A 23,915-nucleotide genomic window follows, 5' to 3' on the forward strand; every position below is an offset into this window, starting at 1 on the left:
TATCAGTCTGCCAAAGATTCCAGGCCAAGTAAGGGAATGACTGATGCAGAGCTCGTTAAGCACAGAACTAAAAAAAGTGTAATTAATGACAATCAAACTCAAGTTTATAAAGACTAGATCGTTGCCCAGCTAACGAGGCACCTCTTTGTAAGATTACAGGTTGATTAATGAGAGGTGAAAACATAAGAAACATTTATTTTGGGTCCTGGATGGTTCATTTAAAAAAGTAAAATTAGAAATTAACTTGGTAAACAATGGAACAAGCTTGATTATCCCCTGAGACTAACAACTGGGATCAATGAGTCAGGATGTGATTGCCCTGGAGCATGTCCAAGAGGCTCTTTGTGGGTCATCACCCCACACAAGGCAGGCTGAACCATCACACTGCACAAGGCATCAGCAGGGAGGGGACCCACGCAGCACAGTTCCTGCGACTAAGCTCATGAGTGGTAATTTATTAAGCCACTATAAATTGATCACTTACAATGTTTGTCCATATTCATTTGCTTTCTTTTCCCCATCTCCCCTTCCCCCTCTAAGACCCCTAGGGTCCCAGTTTGAGTGATGCATCTACAAGTTTATCAGTCACGTTCACCTGATAAAGTCTTCCACTTTTTTCATTTTTAAATTGTTCAGCCTTCAATGTATAACACTGCTCTTCATCCTCTTAGATTTTAAACAGTGTCTAGTATTTATTTGTCAAATGCCATTCAAGAACTTCTCTGTCACACTGCTGCCCTCCTCTTTTTATAACATATCCCATTTTCTCAACCTATTCCATTAGCATCCTCCCATTTTTCTCCACAGGACTAGAGAAAACATCAAATAAGATCAGTTCTTAGACTGATTCTTCAGAAATTCCATATTTGAGTCTCAGAGTTCCTCACAGTGCAAATCAAAACAGACTTAAAAGTCTACCAGAAACTACATGGTGAACAAGATGGAAAATATATTATTCAGGCCAGCAGAAAGCGATTCAGTTTTTGGACACTGGTATAAAAAGATATACTTAAAACTAAAGATATTTTTTAAACGGTGAGTAGAATTCATCATGATGCTTTGTGATTATTTCAAGCTGAGCAATATTCTGATCTGGACAATATTTTCTAAATGGCATGAATTAGTTTAAATCAGGAAATTCAGGCATGTCTGCTGTACTACATGGTAACGGCAGCTTTTTCATATTTTATGATCTATTTAGTACCACCTTGACTGCAGACAGAGGCAGAATTCCCGACGGATTGAGAACATACCTACTCCCCCTACATATACAGACTTTAAACATGGATGTCCACACACAAGCTCCCTAGTATTCCTACCTATTTTTGCCTCTATCTCTTCTATAGAGCAATCTACAGCTCAGAGTGGATTTTTAAATTTATATTTGCCATCTAATGTTCCTTCTGATGCTGCATTAAGGGATCTAATGATGTTAATCACATATTGCCCCATAGTTCCGCCCTGCTGGGACTGTCCTAAGCAGACACACCACCAATCTATTTTTTTTGTCGTAAGAGTTCATTTGACAAGTCTGGGAAAAACCTGGCAAATCATTTATGGGACAATTTTCTGAAAGGTTATGACTTCATTTCGTTGTTGTACCTGAACACCACCTTTGATAATTAGAGCTTAGGATTTCTGCAGAACACTTAACTGTCCAATAAAATCAGTAACATCTATAAATAAGAACCTGAAGAAGAGTGAAATTGTATGTAATACCTCATATCCATCACAATTTTACTATGCTTTCTGTTTCACAATACAGAGTAATATTTTTTGAGAAGTAAGGATTTGTTCTGGACAAGAAACATCAATAGCATCCTTAGCTGTTGGGTGGTGTTGCTGTATCAGAGTCAGCATGTTTTTCCAAAGAAGGGGCCATGCTGTTGCACGAAATACGAAGCAGAGACATACCACAGAAAAACACTTCAAATACTGAGAAGTTTGGGTAAAGTAAACTTTTGGCAGCTTTGTGCTACACTTGCTTTTAGGGTGCCAAAAACTTATTCTAGACCGAGCCAGGTATTAAAGATAACTTGCAGGCAGCAAAGAGCCAACTGCCAGAAACAAATGAGATATGTATTTTATCAAGAAGCTCTTGTGATACTTCACACTTATTTTTCTGCTGAACTTTAAAATAGAATAAAAGCAGTCATGGATTCAGGTGGGCAATCCAGTGCAGTGAGGACTGCAGTAGAAGGCAGAATCCTTCTCACTTTCTCTTTATTATGAAATAAAAATGGAGCTATGAATCATCACAGCATAGACAAATCATTTGAGGCATCTTAAAACAGCCGCTTGACTGACTGCTGTAATATCACCTGTCATTCAATAAAAAGAACTGCAGTACATGCTTACAAGTTGATAGAAATGTGCCCAAAGCCAAATGGAAACCCTTGGCTTGACTAAAATAACATGATTTTAGAAGTTCTTCAATTAAAGCATTTGAAGGCCCTTTAGAGCAAATGCCTTTGTGAAAGCCAGGTGGGTACCAGCACAACCGACAAGCTCATGCCAAATGGACAAAGGTTACCACAAAAATGACCGTGAATGCATCAGGGATGGAGCTGCAAATCAGCCACAGCATCTGCAAGGGTCCTGGGTCACTCCAGAAACACTTTGTTCAGAACTGCTGCCAAGTTTAAAAAGTTTAGGTTGGAAACAAAATGGAAAAACAGAGATTTATTGACAACGTGTGCTTCCCCGGCTTCCCAGCTCATTAAGCTAACACAGAGAAAGCACGCTGGCCGCCACATCACAACCACTCTGTGAGGCTCACTGTGAGTTCCAGAGCCTACCACCCTCTGAAAAAACACAAATTATAAGAAAAGTCATTATATTCCTGTCTAAGTGTATTCATTTTTTTTCCTATGGCAAATACCTTAATCTCTGCAAGGACTTCTATCTGTGAGAATGAATACAGCTTCTACCAGAGGAGAAAACTCCATGGGAAGTTTAGATCACATCAGACCACTACCCTTCTCCCTCATTTTAGAAATTCCACTATGCAGGCTAAAAAAAAAAAATAATCCATGAAGATAACTTTTGTTATCTATTTTGTTGGGTCTTTTTCCTGTAAAGATGCTGCTTCACACCCCTCAAAGAAATTACACTTAAAATCAATATCAAGACATAGTCATCTCACTATCAACATTACCTCTGTATGTACCAGCTTCTGGGGTTCTGTGATGGCAGAAGATTAAATTTCCATTACAACATTAGGACGTAAATTTTCTTCCATTCACTTAAGTAGGCACTCTCAGTCAGAACCAGCAGGCGATGCCAGCAACTGTGAGACCCAACGCATCGCGAAGTCAAATGAGGTTTTAACTGTATGCAGATTTAGGCTGAGATGCTTAAATGATTTTCTGGGTTGCAAGAAACAGCCAAGAAATCTTCAGCTCTCTCCTAGTTTAGGACTTATTCAAACAGATAAAAATACGATACAACATGAATTCTTTTTGTATTCTTGCATGTATTTGTGGCTGAAGATACTACATATAGATCTTCTGTTGATTTCACAATTATTCAGACAATTCAGCTATAAATATTTCTGTGTAAAGTCTTTTCAGAGGAAGAACATTTCCTTCAGTCTTACAAAAGTTACTAAATAATTTTAGTATCTTATTGTCCTATTTTTCATCTTAAGTTCATCCTGTAAGTCCCAACCTTTTTCCACAATGCATGTCAGAGCCTTAAATACTGTATACAAATACAAGCCTCTGAGAGTGAGGACACAATTATAGACCATAAGTTGTAAAACCTGTGATAAAATCCTACAGTAAGCCATAAGAACATTTAGGAATCAAGCAAAGACTTGAATTTTTTAAAATAAAATTCTAGCTCAAATCTTTTTTTTTAATTCAAAATACAAAAACTAACCAAAAGAACAACGAAAGAAGCCATGAATCCCTATTTTTAAGTATTTACTTACATTACATAACGTATTACATGTGTAAGAAATACACTCTTTGCCAGCCGTTTCAAAAACGAGGTCACTAATATTTAAAAAAAAACTGAATTTTGCTACAGGGTTACACCTAACATGGCCTAAACCTAAAATCTGTGAAGAGTTTGCCATCTGTTTCCTATTGCATCAGAGTGACATGACTTCGAGAGTCTTGGGGATTTCTTAGGGCAGATGATGCACAGAAATGTGAAGAAATAAAAAAAAAAAAAAAGGCCGTTCTGAATTAGATTGTCAACAGTTACTTTGATTTATGCTCTTTTTCAAGGATAAGTCATATCTATAATATATGTGTTACAATATTTGCCATGAACTATTTATTAATATTTTGCTGACTAAGAAAGCTTTTGACAGAGCTATCATCCAAACCCCGGCTAAAGACAACATTTCAAAATAGCTCTGAAAACTGAAGACCATAAATTATTTGTAGCAAAAGGAACTTTACATCCTTCTAATCTTTAAGTAAGCTTCTTACGGCAGAGCTGGCCGTGAGTCCTGCTCTGGAGCCGCCCGAGCACGGTGCTGAGACCGGGGCACACGTTCCCCCAAGCCACAGAAGGTATCAGGAGGGCATCAGGCTGTGTGTGCACTCGTGCTGACCTACCTCCGGCTGCCTGAGCATCCCTGCGCTCCCAAACACCCAGGCTGGAGCTGAGGGCTCCAGTTCTTGCATGCATGGGGCTCCTCATGCCCTCTCCATGGGGGCCTGGGCTGAACTCGGGTCCCTCAGGAGGGTACCACTTGCACCAGCTCTCTAGGAAATAGTAACTACAGCTTCTTTTCTATTTTATTTGCTTGCCAGAAAAATCAAACTAAAGTATCCATGACTCCCTTGCAATTTTTTAAAAAATTTTTTTAATTGGCATTTTCTTTTGGAAAGATATGCTCCCTTTGCAGTCGGGGTAGAAGAATATCCTTTGTCAGCTCTGCTGCCCGTAATTCTCCACCTTTTCTGAACTCGTTCGCTAGTGGTTCCACTACCACAGTGACTACCCAGTTTCCCCAGCAGTCCCCCTCCCTCCACAGGGATTCATCCAGGCTGAGCAGGAACCTCCAAGCCAGCCTCCGCTTTCCCTGCCAGCATTTCAGAGGTGTCCCCACACCCTTCCGCAAAGGGGACAGTGCCTTTCGCTGGCACCCACAGGTGCCCCACCAATGTCATAGCCCAGACCTTGCTCCACCTAATCTCGCTAAATCACCTTCCTCATCTTGTTAAAAAAAAAAACCAAAACAAACCAAACCAACAAACAAACAAAAAACACCCACCAACCCAAACCTTTCAGCCCGAACCAGGCCCTTACCATTATCCTTCGAAAATGGATTCTTGTTTACGTGGTGCCTGTTGGCTTTATTCTCCCTTTTGTTCTTCATCTGCTAGTTTCTTCTCATGCTGCTGCCGCAGCTGAGTCTGTGTTAGTGCTGGGCAGAGCCACGGTTTCTGGAAGTTACAGTTATCTGGGAGTACAGCCAATTTTTCCCCTTTCCCATTTCTTGATTTCTTGTGACTATTTGCCTTTGTAATAGAAAGAATTCTCAGTGTGAAGGGCACGGTTGTTGGTATGTTTCTAGCTTTGTAATTACACTGGAAACACTAACAAACTTTGTTTTTCGGGGTGACTGCATTGCCCTGAACACTTAGTGCCTTTGACGGACGCCGGTTTTAATAGCCAAGACCTCGCAGAGCCACTTCTCTCCTGCAAAGAAGGAATTTATAATATCTTGCCTGCAATCAGACCGAGTACCCGGCTGAGAAATGCAGTCTGTACGTGTCAGCTCCGCTTGTGTCAGTCAAAACCTATTAAGTTCACCTGTCACTTAGCATGTGATCTAATTCAGCTCTCGTAATTCCCGTGCAGCCAGTTCCATCGCCGGTACAAGCTTTCAGTGGCGGATAATGATATTCTGAGACATTTAATTTCAACCCTTATAAAACTGCTTAACTGAACGTATCGCACTCAGCTCTCAAGTTATCTAAATGAGCATTCATTTGCAACTCAGAAGGATTAAATCCACCCGAGCCCAGACCGCTCACACCCACAGCACCTCAGACACCACCTCAGACACCGCCTCAGCACCCAGCGGGCCCTCGAGCAGACCATGCATGGATGGGGTGTGGGACACTTGCTAACGGGGGCTCAGCTGTGGGCAGGCTCTCACGGGGAGGTGAGCACTCCCAGGGCAGAGGCACACACTGACCTGGGCTGGGTGGGCAGGGCAGGAGAGCAGGAGTCCTTCCCATAAAGCACTGTTTGTATATTTACACATTTTGTTACAGGTTCTTCATTTTTCGGTCTCAGCATGGGCTGCTGCATGACTGATGAGGCTCAGGAGGCTGTTGGGACTGTTCAAGGAGCGAGCCAAGCCTTCATTTATACGTTAATAGCTTACATGCCAAGGTCCTTATGCAGATTTGGGTTTTATTAAACCCACCTCCACCACCACAGCAACAAACCACCAAAACAATTTAATCAACAGCGCAAGAAACGGGACAAATTTTAGACAGCAGGATATATAAATATACACACGCATCACTCACGTTGTAAAGACTTGCATGGAAAAGGATGTCCTGCAATGCCCCATTTACCAGCCAGTGCCTAAGTTCAGGAGCACAACTAAATGATTCCTTTAATTACAAATACTTTAAAATTATACACACACACATATATATATAAAATCTGTTTATATATATCTATACATCTACCCATCTACACTGTCAAAGATTTCTTCTCACTTTAGAAAGGCACTCATTAGTATTTAGAAACAGATTCTTTCTGCCTTTATTGTTGGTCTTAAAATTGATCAAGGGAGGACACAAAAAATCTGAATTTTATTTTGAAGTAAAAAGATCTTAGAAGCTACTATACAGAAGCTATAAAAAATCCTAATTAAAACCCCAGAGACCCCAGAGATCTCTAAAAAGCACTTATCTTCTCAGAAGGTATATCTTTGTTCCCAGTATATCTGTGCTCATAAACTGAAAATAGGTGAACACACTTTCGGCTGTATAAATTCTTGTCTAATATACCATGCAACATGTACAGATACATCTCATTACAAAGGTATTTTTTTTCCAAACGTAAGAAACATTTCCTGGCTTTTGAAAGAGAAATTTTAAATTTTATCTTATTTACAAGCATAAATATTTCTTGGATGGAAGATGCTTAGTGGTGGCAAAATATATAAAATATATTTCCACCTGTTTACACTTCCTTTGAAACAAAATGAGTTGCAAAATCAATAAATAAAGTTGCAGGTAAGAAAAACAAAGAAAAAAGAGAACTGCTTTAAACAAAGGGAAAAAAATCACAGTCTCTTATTTTCTGTGGAGATGCTAATCTCCTTCTACATCACAAGGACTTTTGAACTGCATTTCTATGGATGCTGGTGGGAAGTCAGTTTATTTCTCCTGTGTATTAAAGAGAATAATTTATCTTCCAGAAAAAAAAGAAAAATAGTAAATATGTAAACATCTTTTCGAAATAAAAACATTCCATTAAAATTCACAGTTGTGAATAAGGTAAATGTTGTGTAGCATGCAGCCGACAACAGTTGTGCAAGCAAAAGGTAAAACAACATTCCAACCGATCATTACATTAATTCCATTTTGCCTTTGCCAGGATGCTAGCACAACGAAATTAGGTGTATTTCTCAAATATGTGTATTTTACCATTACTTCACCTACTGGCACTTCAGGCTATACCAACTTCATCATCTGTTTGTTTCTTCAGAATATGAGAGACAGGATTTAATGAATTTATTTATGGAAAATCCTGCTAGTTACCCTTTCACTAGATTCCTTCAAAAGCCACAGCTGTTAGCTTAAATACAAAGTGAAAATATGATTTAATTCAGACATTTGTTTACCACTTTTTAGGTTTGTGGGTTTTGGCTTGTTAACATACAAATGCTGCTTGACAACTTGTCTCCATCCTTGGAGGTTTTCAATATTGAAGCAGACAAGGGCCCAGCTGACCTGACCCAGCGACGGGGGTTCAAGCAGTGTTCAGGCAGCACGATGGGGTCCCTTTCCATCAGCATTTCCACAAGCTATCTGTACTTTTTGTGATGCAATTACCACCAAATACTCTAAACTTTTTTTCATTTCTAGGATTTGTAACGCAAAGGCTGGAACGGCATTTTTTAGCTGTGCAGTTAAAATGAAGATCCAGTCCCTACTGACCACAACTCTGGGATTTCTGAGCAGGTTTTTGAGGTTAGATTTCACGGCACTTTGTCCCAGAGCCCGTGTCCACGAAGGAGCACTCTATGCATTACTGAGGTCTTACCATTCCTCAGTGCCTCAGGCACGGAGCATCCCATTCCTAAACTGGGAAGCTGTGCTGCCCACCAGCTGGCCTGCAGATGGGAGTGGGAGTTTGGCATTACAGAAAATTGTTTTACTTAGACTAGAAAATTGTTACCAGAAACCCTATAACGACACAGGGCGAGGGCTGCTTAATGGTGTGCCTAATTTACTTTCCTAAGCGCAGACTGGCTACATTTATATTTCTGGACTTGAAAAAAAGGTCAAGGTAAGATATGTGTTGACTATGTAATATTATTTCAGCATTCCCCTTGATAATATCTCCTGGAACTGTTTGTTCAGAAAGAAGCCATAATAAATACACAGGAGCAGATCTGAGGTGAATATGCAATTGCGGACGTTCGGGAGTCAGAATTTTAAGTGCCGGTACAGGTGCGCGCCAGTGTCCTTACGGTATGTGCTGGAGCTACACCCGAGTTCTGCACATCGGGCTTCATACAGGGTACCTGGTAGCAATGTCTGGAAGGAATCAAAGACGGTGACATTTAGGAGTCGAGGCTGGTTTGTGTCATCTACTTCAATCCTAACTAAACCGCAATCCTTTATGCAAATTACAGTGGGCACAAACAACAGCTGTAGTTCACAGTAAATCAGTCAAAATGAATGCAAAAGTCTAGAATTAGAAAAATAACGATGAAACCAAAAGGCAAACTTGATTAACTACCAAAAAGCCATCCAGGCCTTCATGTGTAATCACATAGCTATGAAATTTTCAGATTTATATAAAAGATTAACCTTTTTAAACTGTAAATTTTAGATGGGGCTTGTATCTTTATTCTGTGAATTAGTTTTTCATGTAACACTGAAAATAAAATTTTAAACAATAAATGGTACAAATGTTTGAGGTTTTAACTCCTGTTTCCAGTTGGGTAAAAGTACTCTTGCTACTACCACTTTGGTAAATCCTGGCTTTTGCCACCACAGGAGATTGTGTTATTTACATCACTCAAGAAGGGAGACAGCTACCAAGATTATTAAGGGCTTTACTTCAGCCAAATTTATGTATCAACACAGAACTTACTGCTATTTTACATGAAATTTAAAGTAAGAGAGCCATGCACTTTTTAAGATGCTTAAAATCCAATTTTACACTTGTCTTAATCACTGCAAATCAGTTCATCACACGTACAAACAGCCATCTGCTCATCCGTTTATCAAATTTCCAAGCATAAACTCATTTTGCTACTTATATACAGCTACAGAGTGCCATGTGTAAGCGATACACAACTCCACCAGTATGAAATCGTTTTCCAGATAAACCAAACACTGCAGAAGTACTGGGACGCCTCAGCCGTCACAAGCAACAGTGACAATGCCCATAGTGGTGTCACAAACAGGGACAAACACCAGTGATGTCATATCACACATTCTAGTGACACAGCGGTCTAGAAACCCTAGAAACCACCCCAATTCTTATTAATACTTTTTTTTTTTCCACTTATCACTAATCTTCCCTACAATCCAAGGCCAGGGATTCAAATGACTGACACTTAAATGCACATTTAGTGACCTCCTCTCTAAGTGTTGTAAATACCCACTGAAATGAATGAACTAATGGACTTGAACATCAGGCCAGATGTTCAGGTCATAAGAAAGTATGTCAGGACATCAGACAAGGCACACATTTATGCAAAATCATCTAAAAAATTTAAATGTATAAAAGGCTGATTTCTAAGAAAGAGGAAGCTCTATTAGAGCTACGCATCAATTTTGAAATGGTAAGAAATCACAATTCTACTAATCCATTAGAAATTCTTAAAATATCTGTTCTTAAAAAGAAAAAGTAAAAACAAACAAACAAAAAGATTGTATTACTGTTAAAATGAACTTGTTTACACACTTATGATATTACGGTAGTAGACTAAAGAAAAGGAAAGGAAGACATTATCTTATCTGCTGTATCTGCTTTGTTACTAGATATTGAGACATAAGTGTCATTAATCTTTTCATAACATCTGAAGTCAAGTGTGATCTTCGAGTATAAATTCACTTACCTTTTCCATGTGAGTTTCTGATTTAAGATTAAGAATTGGTTTGCTTCCATTGCAGAAGTCTGAAACTGAAACAGAAAAAATAATTTCAGTACTCTGTTCATTTTAAGAATATTTTGATAACCCAAATTAGGCACTGAACAGTAAAATGGAGAGGGAAAACTATGATTTTTTAAATCAAGTGTCTGCATAAAGTAGTAGGTTCATGTACATGTGTTCTGTATTTTAGTTTTGTAAAAATTATTTTACTGCTATCAGTCTTGCTGATGGAATGAAAAAAGCGCTATCCAGTTACTCTCGTGGGGACATACAGCTCTGCATCCATGCTAATTCAGTTTCCTAAAATAATACTATGATTAAGTCCTCACTTTTTTTCATCCACAGGCTTCTTTGGATACTAAGTATCAAATTAAAATGATTGACTAAAATGAGATACCAGCTAAAAATGACCAATTTATCCATATGTTAATCTTTATCAGTGTTACACACATCTGAACTCCTGTTATTGTAGGACCAATATAGTTCACAGTACGTTCACTGTTTCAGTGTTCCTTCCTGGCTCTTGAGATATATGCTATTTTCAGAGGTTTTAAAAAATAGAAGTGTGAGGACAAAAATATGTAATGATTATAGATGCTCGTGTCATTAGCTGGAATAGAAGTATATTGGCATAGTAGTTCAAAAAATTTTACCTTAAAGATAGCCAAAGCTAAAAATATTGATGACCAGCCTCTACAAGCAGCTGGTTGACCTCAGCTTGCCCCAAATACTAGCAAATAGCTACAAGGTTCAGAAATCCACAAAGAATTTCACTGGAGTTGTAGGCTCAAACCTTTACTATTTGCTTCTCAAGGCAGACCACCGTTGTGCTAAAGGAGTCTGCCTACAAAACTGGAAAATATATTGAAATTAAACAATTTGGCAAAAGAAAAAGGAGGTGCAGAAGGCCCTGTAAGACGCAAAATGCCCGCTACAGGGTGGGTCAGTCGGGTAACCCAGGAACATCATTTGTATCAGTGCTTTTGGGCTCCTGTGGTGCTAGGTAGGGCCAACACAAAATATTTCCACTTTGATTATTCTACTTAAATATTACAGTGCTTACAATTGTAGAAGACATTATGAACACCTGTAAATGGGCTTTAGTCATAACAAATGAATAAAAAAATATTTTTTAAAAGCAGTAGCAAGCTCTTAATGTTGCGAGCCATCACTGTGGTGGCCCTCTTTTTGATGAATCGATATTTTTTGCTCCAAATTCTGTCTTTCAAATCTTTACAGCAGGTATTTTGTAGCGAACAACTGGAACTGATCTCTTCTGTGCTTCAGAATATTTTACAGAATTTTACAGTCTTCCAGAAGGTAAAACTCAGTAGAGCTACCTGGACTTTTTTCATGTAGTCGTGAGTAATTTTCACATATGCATGCGAAACACATGGATGTGAGAAATACAGCAAAACGGAATCCCCCTTAGTTATTATAAAAGGCTTAACAAAAATTATAATTGATGCTACATCTCATGTGGAAATGAGTTAATGGTGATAATGAATTTAATTTGTCGAAATTGCAATTGTAAACATATTCTCACAGCTAAGAAAAAAACCCTGTCCAGATGATTTTCCACCCAGTAAGAAACTCAGAGCCAGAGATTCTCTCTCACAGGAACCCCATTAATACCCTGCTGAAACAAATCTGAATTTAATTCAAACTCGGTGGGTAACAATGCTGTCTGCTTTCCTCTTTACTGCTATGCTATAAAAACACAGGAATTAGATTTAGGACTAGCCACCTGCTTTCACAACCGACTGCCAAAACCTGAAAGTATTCTCTTTACTTTTTTATTATCCTTTTTTAGGCTTATTATCATTGCAGATATAATTTCATGAAATTTTGTTGCTTTGTTGATAGGCAAAGTTTAGCAATAAGCAAAACTCTCTATATTTTTCTTCAACTATGTGATAATCCCCATCTGACCCCTCCCCCCCAAATAACTTTTCTATTCGTGAGTCCCATATTTGCTAAGAATGAACAACGATGCTCCAAAATTTTTAGTCTGATAAGCACGTGTGGAAGCAATGCAGACCAGACTCAAAGAAATCAGAGAGGACGTTTGCATTGTTTGTACTTCTTCTGTGGGCTCCTGTGCCACAGTTAGTGCTGTCTCATCAAAACCCTCACACTCTGTCGCTGCCTGCATCTGCCAGTATCATTTTCTAACCACACTGCCCTTAACACAAATGTGATGAAGCAGGTGAAAGTCATTCCAATTGGGCTGAGGGTAGCTTTTGTCAAAAAAAGATAAACACCACTATAATTAGCCCAAAAAGGAGGATTTTAGAAAGAAAGCTGCTAGATGAAAACTGAAATCCAACACCCTAAATAATGTAGCTTTAGTACTCTTACCACTAGTATCAAATTAAATGTTCATTGGAAACTTCCATGAGTCTGAAACCCTTCTGTTATGCCTATCTCATAATTACTATTACAAAATAATAATTACGTGTGCAAGCAGGAAGGCTGATGATATCAAAATTACAGACATATTCCAACATTTCAAATGTAGTAACAGAAAGCACTGACATGTCTGTCTGCTGCTAATCTGGAAGCCATTAACCACGTCGCAGTTCAGCGCTCTAACGCATAATCTTTATAGAAGTGCCAAGACTTCTGCTGACTTTCTCTCTGCAATGCTATAAAATTGCTAGGTAAGAAAGAAGAAAATGCTGAAGATTTTCAGAATACGTCAGAGCTAAACTAGTAATAAACTGAAGTACCATCAGAAGTATGACATCTTACAACATGGAATACATTTTCAAGCACCAGAAGGGCATTAACACAAGAATATTAAAGAAAGTTTTTAAAAATAGCTATGCTTCTTTTTGCAGAACAGCATTGAGTATACCTTGCCTTAACCTCTATCCCCAATCCCATTCAATAACAACTTTGTCCCAGAAAAAAAAAATGTAGAAGACCTGAGAGTGAAGAGTGATACAAGCGGTACTAAATGGGAATGGAAGAAAATCGACAGTCTGGTGAGCATCTTAAAATGAACCGCTGAATTTGCTTTAAGGGATTAAAATCCTCCCCCTCAGAAAGAACGAAACAAAGCAATAGCAACCCAGCCAAGCTCCATTTGGGACCTGGCTACCCCAGAAATCGTTCTGCTGAACAGAGCTGTTCGTCGTCTTTGGCTGGCCCTGCTTCCTCAGGCCAATTAATCCCCAAGTATCTCAACATCCATCTCAGCCCAGTCAGTTAGGCAAAATCTCTGGCCACAGAAAAGTAGCCCCCAGATGCTCATCTCCTCTTAATAGCGAGGCACTGCAGCCAGCAGGCTCACGTATCTGCTTTGGTGCCTTGATCTATCCCACATCGACATCTTGCTGTCCAGGACATCCCCAGCTTGCCCATGCAGAGGCTATGAGGCACAAGTCCTCATCAGCGGCCAAACCTAGATTGCTTAACCAAAGCTATAAAGGGAGAAAAAAAATCCAAGTGCCACTTCAGCCTCCTACACTTAACGGTGCTGGCATCTGCATCGTCTTTACCACAGAGGTGACTTAGCACTCTCCACATCTCAAATGCGATGCCCAGCTAAACGTTTTTGAGAAGTAGAACCTCAATATGCCAAAGACTTTCTCCTTGGAGGCAACAGGACCGCGTAATGGATTTACAAACAAACTAGCCAGTTACTGGTGAATCCCCACAGCACCCCAACACATACCAAGTGCAGCTCAGTGACTCTCATTTCAGGAAACATTTTATTACCATATTATTTCAGGTGATAGAACGATAGGAACAGCAATGTCAGCACTAACTTTCCAGAGCTTTCTCTACTCCTTCACCTCAGATCTAAAGTATTGGCTAACTTTTGTCAGAGTATCTGAGGGCTTCTAAACCCACCTTTTTTAGGGGAGATAAAGGTACTTTTCTATGCAAGGGAAGCAGATAACTGCTGGCACTCATTTGATGACTAGTTTCCTTCTCCCACTCACCCCCCCAACCCCGCCCCCCTCCTTTAAATGAGCAGCCTGTACTAAAGGAAGGCTGTAAAACGTTGAGTACAAAACCGCAAACAAATGGTTTGGCTTGGTTGTGAAACAGTTTCAACACTTTCTATTTGAATAAAAAGCTGCAATTCTATCATGGCTGCCTCCACCATAATTTCTATTGAACTAAAAAAAAATTGGCTCAGAATTGCAAACAAGTCCTATTTGCAGGCAAGCAGAATTCATGCAAACAAAACTGAAATGATAACTGAGAAAGCATTTTTGAATAAATGCTGTATTTGTCCTAGTCACTACCCCTCCGTGGTTCCAATTCCGTTTGTCAAAAGGAAGGATTATTTCCTGAAAGTTTAGATTATGCTGAATGTGAACACTCACATAGGCACATACATAGAGAATCCCTCACCAGGAATTCTTTCTCTTTATTACAGCCTATGCAGAGTCAAAACGCTCCTTGCTAAAGCACAGATTGCTCGTACCAGCCACAGAAAACTGCTGGTAGTCAGCAGCAAGTACTGCTCCCTCCAGCCCACCCACAGAGCCACAGGGGGCAGGAAGGCAACGGAGGAGCTGTGGTGTAATTCACCAACCCACCCACTTTACAGTGATCAGGGACGTACAACCCCAACCCATGCCCCCACTGCAGGGCTGAAATGCAGACACAGGCAAAATGCCCTTTTAAAGCACCCTGAATTGCAAACGCCATTCCACAAAACGTTCTGTGAATTTACATTTACAGCAGTTTGTGGCTGGCATATAGTGGAGAAGTGCATATGTCATCTCATTGCAGTGTACGCAACAGGGTACTGGACCTAGTTCATCCTTCACTCTAAAAGAACGCTTAGATATTGATAACAAATTAGCCCACATAATTTTAATGGTTCTAAAATTAAAGTAGATGCTATGACATATCTGGTTCAGCCTCCTTAATTCACATCAACCAAACTTTGTTTTACCTATTTACCAAGTTCTGCAGTTTTTAAGAAAGGGGGTCCAGGTGGAGGACCAGTCAATGGAGCCTCCCAGTACCCACCATTCCAGGTCTAATTCTTCTAGGTTTCAGTTTATTAGTTCAGAGGAATGCAATAAAGGAAAAATAAACTGCCAGAACACAATCACTGTCTTTTATACAGTATCCATCATATTTCTGTGATGGAGAATTTGAATCAGTGCTGTCTATCATTAGCAAGATGCCAGCAATCTCAGGAAAAAAGAAAAAGGGAATAAAAATAAAATGTAGCTGCCAAAATGGAGTCACTATCTGAATCTGGTCTTGTATGGGTTTCAACGTGTTCCTCTTGATGTTTGCAATGATTCATACTGGTGGAGGTATATCCTGCTGCCAAAAGCTGCTGGCTGTTAAATAGTTTGAGTATTTTATTATTTTGTTGCTGATGTATATTTTAAAATAAGTTGATGTTGTGGTTTAACCCCAGCCAGCAACTAAGCACCATTCAACCACTGGCTCACTGCCCCCTGCCCAGCAGGGTGGGGAGAAGGGTTGGGGAACAGGTAAAACTTGTGGGTTGAGATAAGAACAATTTAATAATTGAAATAAAATAAAATATAATAATAAAAATAACAATGGTAATGAAAAGGGGAGAGAGAGGGGAACAAAAGGAACAAAACCCAGAAGCGATGCACCACCAGCTGCTCCCCCCGCTGAGCGATGCCCAGCCAGCCCCCAGCAGCGATCGGCCCCTCCCGGCCACCTCCCCCCGCTTATATACCGAGCGTGACGCCCTATGGTATGGAACAGCCCCTGGGCTAGCTGGGGTCAGCTGTCCCGGCTGTGTCCCCTCCAGCTCCCCATGCCCCTCCTCAATGGCAGAGCAGGGGAAAATGGAAAGCCCTTGGCTTAGTATAAAACTTAGTTAGCAACAACTGAAACATCAGTGTGTTATCAACATTATTCTCCCGCTAAATCCAAACCACAGGCTGTACCTGCTGCTGAGAAGAAAATTAACTCTATCCCAGCTGAAACCGGGACAGTTGACCATCATCTTTGGTTTATAACTCACATGTAAAAACCACAGGACAAGAGGGGTGAGATTTCAATCTCTATGAATAAAATCCTGAACAAACAGTGACTCTCTTTTCAATGAAGTTGGAGAAAGGCTGATGCAGTAAAAAGCTGGGAGAGAGCCAAGGACTCAGAGTTGTCCACGAGGTTTGCACGGCCGCCTGCGAGCCCCTCGGCAGGGCAGCTACTGCCCCAGCCCGCTGCTGCCCTCGGGTGCCGTCAGCCTCACCACCTGGCAGTGCTGCTACCCTGTTATTTCTGCTCTGTTGTCATTTGCCATTCCTTTCCATCCTTGCCACAGTCACAGCACTGTCCTTCTCTTCATGTACTGGAGGAAATAGCAGTCTTTGTGCTGGGCTTACACGGAGGGATGAAGAAATCAGCCCTCCTTCCTTCCCCATGCAGAAGAACAAGAAGAGCTCACAGACATGTCTTATTTACGCAGCACCACACACACCACCTTCCACAGGCAAATTTACCTCTCGCCGTTAGGCTAGCATAAAGGCCAGCATTTCAAAAACGTACTTGATAGTTAGAAGGTTATGAAAATAAGTTTCCACATACTGTAGCCACACTATACTTCTCTAGCCACCAGCCACAGCCGTGGGATGAGGGATGCTGTGAGGTGCTTCTGAAGGAGCTGTTGCAAGAACAAAGAATAATATGCCACGCAAAATCTCTCTGGACTAATTGAATTATTACTTGCAAACTTGTTCACATTGCATATTGCAGAATATTTGAAATATGCAAAACCAGAGTTTTCCTATCCACAGAAAATAGGATTCATATTCTAGGCTTACGGGATTCTGTATCCAAAGAAGTCAACTTTTTATCTCAAACAGCTTTGTAACAGATGACAGATGCCAAGCCAGAACTCCTGAAAGCGCCTCACGCCTGTCGCTGTACTTTGCCATTAGCCCCAGTCACAGGGATGTGTAAGTGGGTGGGATAAGCAGCCCAGCAGCAACTGATCTTCTGAAGTCTCAAAATATTGACAGAGCTCTGAGTTGGCTCCTGAGGTATCTACACAACTTCATCCACCTATACAGTGAAAGCTGGGGGATAAACTAAAAAAAAAAAAAAAAAAAAAAAAAGTCTTCTTGAAGGCTGCTTACAAGTCTGAGGGACAAAGCAGGCTTCCACAAGACTGGGAATGTGTAAACCTCTGATATCATGCAGTGGGAAACGCATATCTTCGAACACTTTTGAAAAACTAAGTTTTCCAGTCTAAAATAGAGACTAATCTTCCAGCCCCATCTTTAGGATAAGAATTAAAGACCTAGTTTCAACCCAGCATGCTTTCAGAGAGTAAATGCAGAAGGAAAATGTGTTCTGTCCAAAAGATTTCATCATATGATGTATCAACACCGAAACAATTAAACAGGGCATCCACAAACTACAGACAATTGGTAATTTAACATGCTCTAAAGTCTTTGCAAGATTGGAGCATTATTCAGTAAAACAATGGAGCCAGAAGTGGCAAATACACATTCAAACATACAAGCAACTCTTTAGATATTTCTTAACAGCAGCAGTGTTTCTGAAAACCATCAAATCTTTCTGCGATTAGATAAAAAAAAAAAAAAAAAAAAAAATCACAGCAGGTAACTGAGAGGCATAAGAGATGTGCAATCACAATTAAACACAACCAGAAAGAAGTGGAAAGAGCGTGTCAACTAAATAACATAAAGCAATATAAAACACATAAGCTAATGCATCATGTCTGAAATCATGGCAATATGGTGATAAGGTTCAAGTGAAAAACCTGGGAAATCTCTCATAAGAAGTAATATCTGATCCATTTATCTCACAATCAAGGGTGGCAAAATCTTTTGCTTCACTCTGAGACAAAAAGCATTAGCTGAGGTTTCTAAGAGCTGCTTAGCTGGAAATCTGACCAGCCTTGAAGAGGCTGTTAAACGAAGACTACAGTAAGCTGTTTTTCAAACTGTGTGATATCATAGGAGGCAATCAAAGCATCGCTCTCAACAGAAAGGAATTCCACAGAGATGCTTTGCTGTAACGGGGAGTACAGAGAGAAGCAGCAGGATCTGCCCCATGGCCATGAAGCAGACCATCGATTCCCAAACATCTGCTCCAGCCCAAACAAACATACTGCTGCTAAAGATTGGATCCAGCCCGTAACACTCACATTTTTAATTTGGAGGGCAAACCCTGTGCAATACCAGCACACCTGGCTGCAGCTGTGGTGCCCGCAGCATTGCCCAGCCCCGGGCGATGGGACCAGCGCAGCCCAAGCAAGGTTATCTTTCAGAGGTGCTTGGTTGCTGACAATAATTTTGTGTGATATTAAAATATTATTACCCACCATTACAAACATGACAGATTTAGAACCAGTCCTTGTATTAGGAAAGAAATTCAGCTCTCAAATTTATTCTTCATACTGCAGGATTCAAAGATATCTTTCCATTTATTCAAAAAAAATCAGAACAAACTCAGTATCTTTAATAGCAATCTAGAGAAAAATCTAACCAGGAGGATGAACACTGTGAAATCACAGAGCACAAAAATCTTTCGTGAGAAATTACAGTGCAGGAAAATAGCAGAATAGCGTTGTTGAACACAAGCTTTTATTTTAAACTGTAAATAATAATGTTTGTCTTGAGATTGGTTTTCAATTATAAGCCTAGTACAGTCACATCGTTTGTTATGTATTTAAGCCTTCAGTATGAATTGTAGGTAATTACTAGATTGGATTAAATGAAAAAATTGGTAACGCTGTGACTACTGGGCATTCTACTAGTCTTGAATCTCCAAAAACAAAATAACAAAAAAAATGAGAGTAAAAAGCCCTGACTATGCTGTGATTAACACCGAAACATAACGTTTTGGCTCTTAGGGGTAATTTTAATGCTGAACTAATTAACTTAAACTATATTTTAAACCAACTAGACTGAGTATTAAAATGGACAGTAAATGTAAGAACTGACATGAAACACTCAACAAGTGGACCATCACGCTATATTGCGTAATGGATTCGTAACTTACCGGTTATAGCAAATAGTGATGCACCTACAATGAAATTTACACCTTAACACTTCTAATTTATTTTTATTATCTAGGAATAAGTCTTTCTCCTTAGTAGTAATTTTTCCTATTTTTTAACTGGTAATAGAGAGCACTTTTTTTTTTTTTTTTCATATGCAGTAAGTGTTACGAGTTTCCTTACTGACATTTAACACTGTCTCTTTATCAGTTTAATGTCTTTTCTACTTTTTGTGTGTCAGGCTTTTCCACTGCTGAGCTTAGGATGATTTATAATATTTTACTTCAAGGAAACACAGTATCTTTATATAAAGCGCCATGTTTTTAATTCCCTCCTTCATATTGCAATAGCTTAACTGCATGCATAATGTGAGATTATTGGTATGCAGAAGATATGCTAAATTATCTATTTTTTCTGCCCTTGAGCCTCCCTAAAGGAATTGAGGTAAAACATATCTACTTCAGGGGTTTTCTACCCTCTTCCAAAAAATTATATCAGATTTTGGAGTAATTGTTTTGTGTCAATGCTTAAAACTGTTGTTACTTCATCTGAACAGTTTAATGTTGAAATTTAATTTTTCCCCATATGATCACAGTTTGCCAATACAGATATAAATGGTTATTAATTTTTTCCATTCCCATGTTACTATCATTTAATGCAGTACTTCATGCACGATCACCTCTATGGAAAACAATAACCAAGGAATATTCTTTAGTAAAAATTCCTGACTTCAAATGACAGCCTACCACTCTGCAATTTGATCTTGTGTGAAAATTGCTTCTTACCCAGCATTTGCAGTGGTTGAACATAGAATATCGTCATCCTAACTACTGTCCAAATGCCAACATATGGTAGTAAACAAAATAAAACGTGAATCATCACTTAGCAAGCATATTAGATATAATCAGCATACTTGTTCTAAAATAACAGTGGCTCTCTAATTTTACTCTGTCCACCTCAGGGATAGATTTTCCAAGGAAATAAAAAACCCCTCATACATGTGTTTCACATGCACTAAATCAGCAGCACTGCAGCTCGAGTGCACCGAGAGAACGATGTGCTTCCCTACAAAAGGAAAAAGAAGACATACTGCAAAGACTTGCCTCTCCGCTAGCCGGCATCTTTAGTGTTAAGCAGAGATAATCCAGTTTGACCACAGAAATCAAATATTTCATGTCTTTTTTTTTTCTTTTTTTTTCTTTTTTTTCTTTTTTTTTTTTTTTTTTTGGAGGGGGGGAGCGGGGGCAGAATCAATTGGTATATTTAAAGCAAATTCTCAATTTTCATGCAGAGTACCTGAGTTTCATATTTACCCCCTGAGATAACCTGCCTTACCTGCCTCTCAGAACTAAACTTCCAAGAGAAAGTCCATTTTTCTGTGTGCTGCCTGTTGCTCTAGTTCCCAGCAAGCACTCACCTACATTTCCTTCTTCTTGAATGTGAAGAAAACCACATCAAACTACTCACATCTTAATTGCTCAAAATTCATCTTCTGTAACTCTTAAAAGATGCTGATAGTCTGAATCTCTTTGGATTTCGAAGAAACTATAGTAATTTCTATCGCATTTAGTAATGTTTACATTCGCTGACCTTTACTTGCTCCCGGGGAAATCAACAGGAGAAGAAATAATCATTTCACTGGTTTTGAAAAATGAAGGGCCCATTGAGTTCCTAAGAGTTATCTTAAAATTCCTGGAAGGGGCTGAATTTTTAAAGTGCTCAGCAACACTCTGGCTTCCCCTCCCAGCTCAGCCTTGGTGCAATTGCTGCTGGCAGGGCTCCGCGCCATCGGGAGGGCGATAGGGCTGGAGACCCCCAGGGAGGACCCTGGCAGGGGGCTGTGGGGGGGACAACAAGGCAAAGGAAGGAGCCCCCACTTGCCACGAAAGCTGCGCGTACCAACACCATTGATGAGAGCACAAGCCCTGTTACCACACTCCATGGAATACGCCAAGGTTTGTGTTCATCACACAATTGATCTCTTATTTCCATCAAAATGATAGACAGAAGAATCAAAATAAGAGGAATGTTCAGTATTATACCAAGCTGGTAAATCATATGGTTGGTTTCTAACAGCAATGAAAGTATCAAAGGGAGAAAAGAATGATTGAGTATGGGGGTTTCTTCATAAAGTAATCTGTGATCTACTAGTTACATACACACACGGTATCTTTACCCCCCAAAATGAATTAGAAAGACAAGTGTGATGACCCAGCACATCAGGTATAAATCCTCAATTATCCTGTTTCATTTGCAACAAGAATCTTTGACAGTGCAAAAGAGTTCACTGCTTCCTCAGGATTTCTCAAAGTGTTCAGGTGGCAGCTAAATAAGCTTGAGGAAAGAAATTAGTTGGGTCAAAGACTCTAATCCATTTGGTCAAAACACACAAAAATGGAAGAGATTATTTTATTTGGCCTTCAGTGATGAGGAGCAAAGATTACTCCAGTGTCCCAAGTAATAACTGCACATAAAAAAGTAACATTATTGGCAGCGCACCAGTTTCATGCTTCTGAGCAGAAATTTGCTATCAATTCTCCTTACAAGTTGAGCTCAATTCTGCCTCCTGTTAAGATCCAGACTAGCTTAGCTTTTAGTTAGGATTTTTAGAGGATAAAATGTAAGTGACAGTGCAAGCCTTCCTTTTACTGGAAAAAATGGATGCCTTAGCTGTTAACAGTGAAAAAAACTTGAAAAATAACCCAGCACATAAAAGAAGGGATGTACTGATGGTTTTGTCCATTTGTATGCAAAATATGGCTAGAACACCTTTTTCCTTTTCTAGTTTCCCTAGGTTTCAGCAACACTAAACCTGTGTCTAATGATGCATTTAAAATTAAGAAACATGGAAAGAAAATCGATTGCTAGAGGAAATCCAAACCTGCATCCAGCTATGTGGTAAGAGATTAAAAAATATATAAATATAAATGTGTTAAGCTCTTTGGTTTTCTTGATTTGTGGCAAGAAAGAGCTGGAAAAGCAGGACTACCCTGACAGTCATCCAAGGATGGATTTGCTCTGCAATCTGGGAAAGAAATCAGTACTAGGATAACTGTTTGAGTAATTGTGGCACTGGTTAACCAGACTCTTTACCCAGCCAGGCAACCCATTCCTCTGATAGATGGGCTCCAGTTTTGGTTTTCCACGGTACTGGAAGGAATCAGAACTCCTAACTGCAACAGAAGTGCAAGAAGAGCATGGAGTAAAGAAATCAGTGAGCAGAAAATAACAGGCATCCCAAACAGGGAAAAAAAAAACAATCCACTTTATGCAATCAGAAGACAAAATTAATAAGCCTCTCTTGCCTGTGAAACTCCTTAGAAAATCAGGATTTTGCTTGCTAACCAGGTAGGATTTGCAAGGACTGACAACACTTTAGTGGGTGTCTTTGCTTCAACTCCAAACCAACATGGATCAGGTTCCCAGCAGATGAACCTGAGGAGCCAGTCGAGCTGTAAATTCACTCAGTGTACTGGCAGAAGCGGGATTGTTTCTCTGCCTGAAAACCCCAAGGAAACTTCTGTTGCTCCTCCTCACAGTCCTCCTACATATGCCCTCATGTTTTGTCAGTGGGATTATTACTTCTGAGGAAATTACAATCAGAGTTCCTGAAGGCTGTGATCAGCTGTGACCCTCAGAGTTACTGGGGATTTGTCCTGATGTGCCACTATTGCTTCTTTGCCCTCTATTCTCTTTGGTTTAAATTTCTACAGAAAATAAACTAGTTGGAAAGCAGGTCTATTTTGTGGCTGCAAAGCATTTTACACCCTTTGCCACAGTATTCTTAATACTTACCCTAAAATTCCTGCAAACTATTGCAAAGTTGCAAGTCCTAAGAAACAAAACAGAAGAAACAAGGGCATCTGAAAGAACAATGTATTAGACTAATGGGTAAGATGAGCAGCTTGGGTTTTGATACGAAAGGCCCTTGAACCTTGATACAAAATTCCTACTCCACATCATTTAAGCCCAGGGTCAATTGCTCTGATTAAAAAAAAAAAAAACAAAACCAACCAAACAAACAAAAAAAACCCAACTGTAAAGTACTTTAGCTTGTCATATCTAGAAGAGCAGATACTCTTAAAAATTTAGTATAAATGAAGAAAAGAAAGGGTTGCAGTCCTCTTGTGCTCCTTACAGGGCTCACAGATGGATTCATTTCTGTTTGTGTTGTTGCACTTTGCCTAGGGATGCTGGCTGACACACAGCAAGCAATGAGAGTGACCGTAATGACACGGTGCAGGCAGAAATAATTCATACAGCTGCTGAGGGGAAAACAAAAAAAAAGGAAAAAAGAGGAAAAAAATAAAGAAAAGAAAAAAAAAGATCACCCAAATGGCACAGAGGTGGGAATGGAAATCAGTAGCATGCTTTTATTCCTACTTAATACTTCAGGATTATTAATGAAGGCTTCAGCCACACACAGCCTCCATCTTGCCTACCTTGTCAGATTATTTAATGCAACGTGGTGCAAACTGCCTGAGGTTATAGGTTAGGCTCAGTACCTTACTCATGCTCTGATTATTTATTTTGTTCACTGTTGTTTTATTGCAAATGCCACTTTACAAGATGAAACACAATTGGTAGCAGTTATACATT

Source organism: Falco peregrinus, chromosome 12, assembly GCF_023634155.1.
Source record: "Falco peregrinus isolate bFalPer1 chromosome 12, bFalPer1.pri, whole genome shotgun sequence".
In the NCBI taxonomy this organism is placed as follows: Eukaryota; Metazoa; Chordata; class Aves; order Falconiformes; family Falconidae; genus Falco; species Falco peregrinus.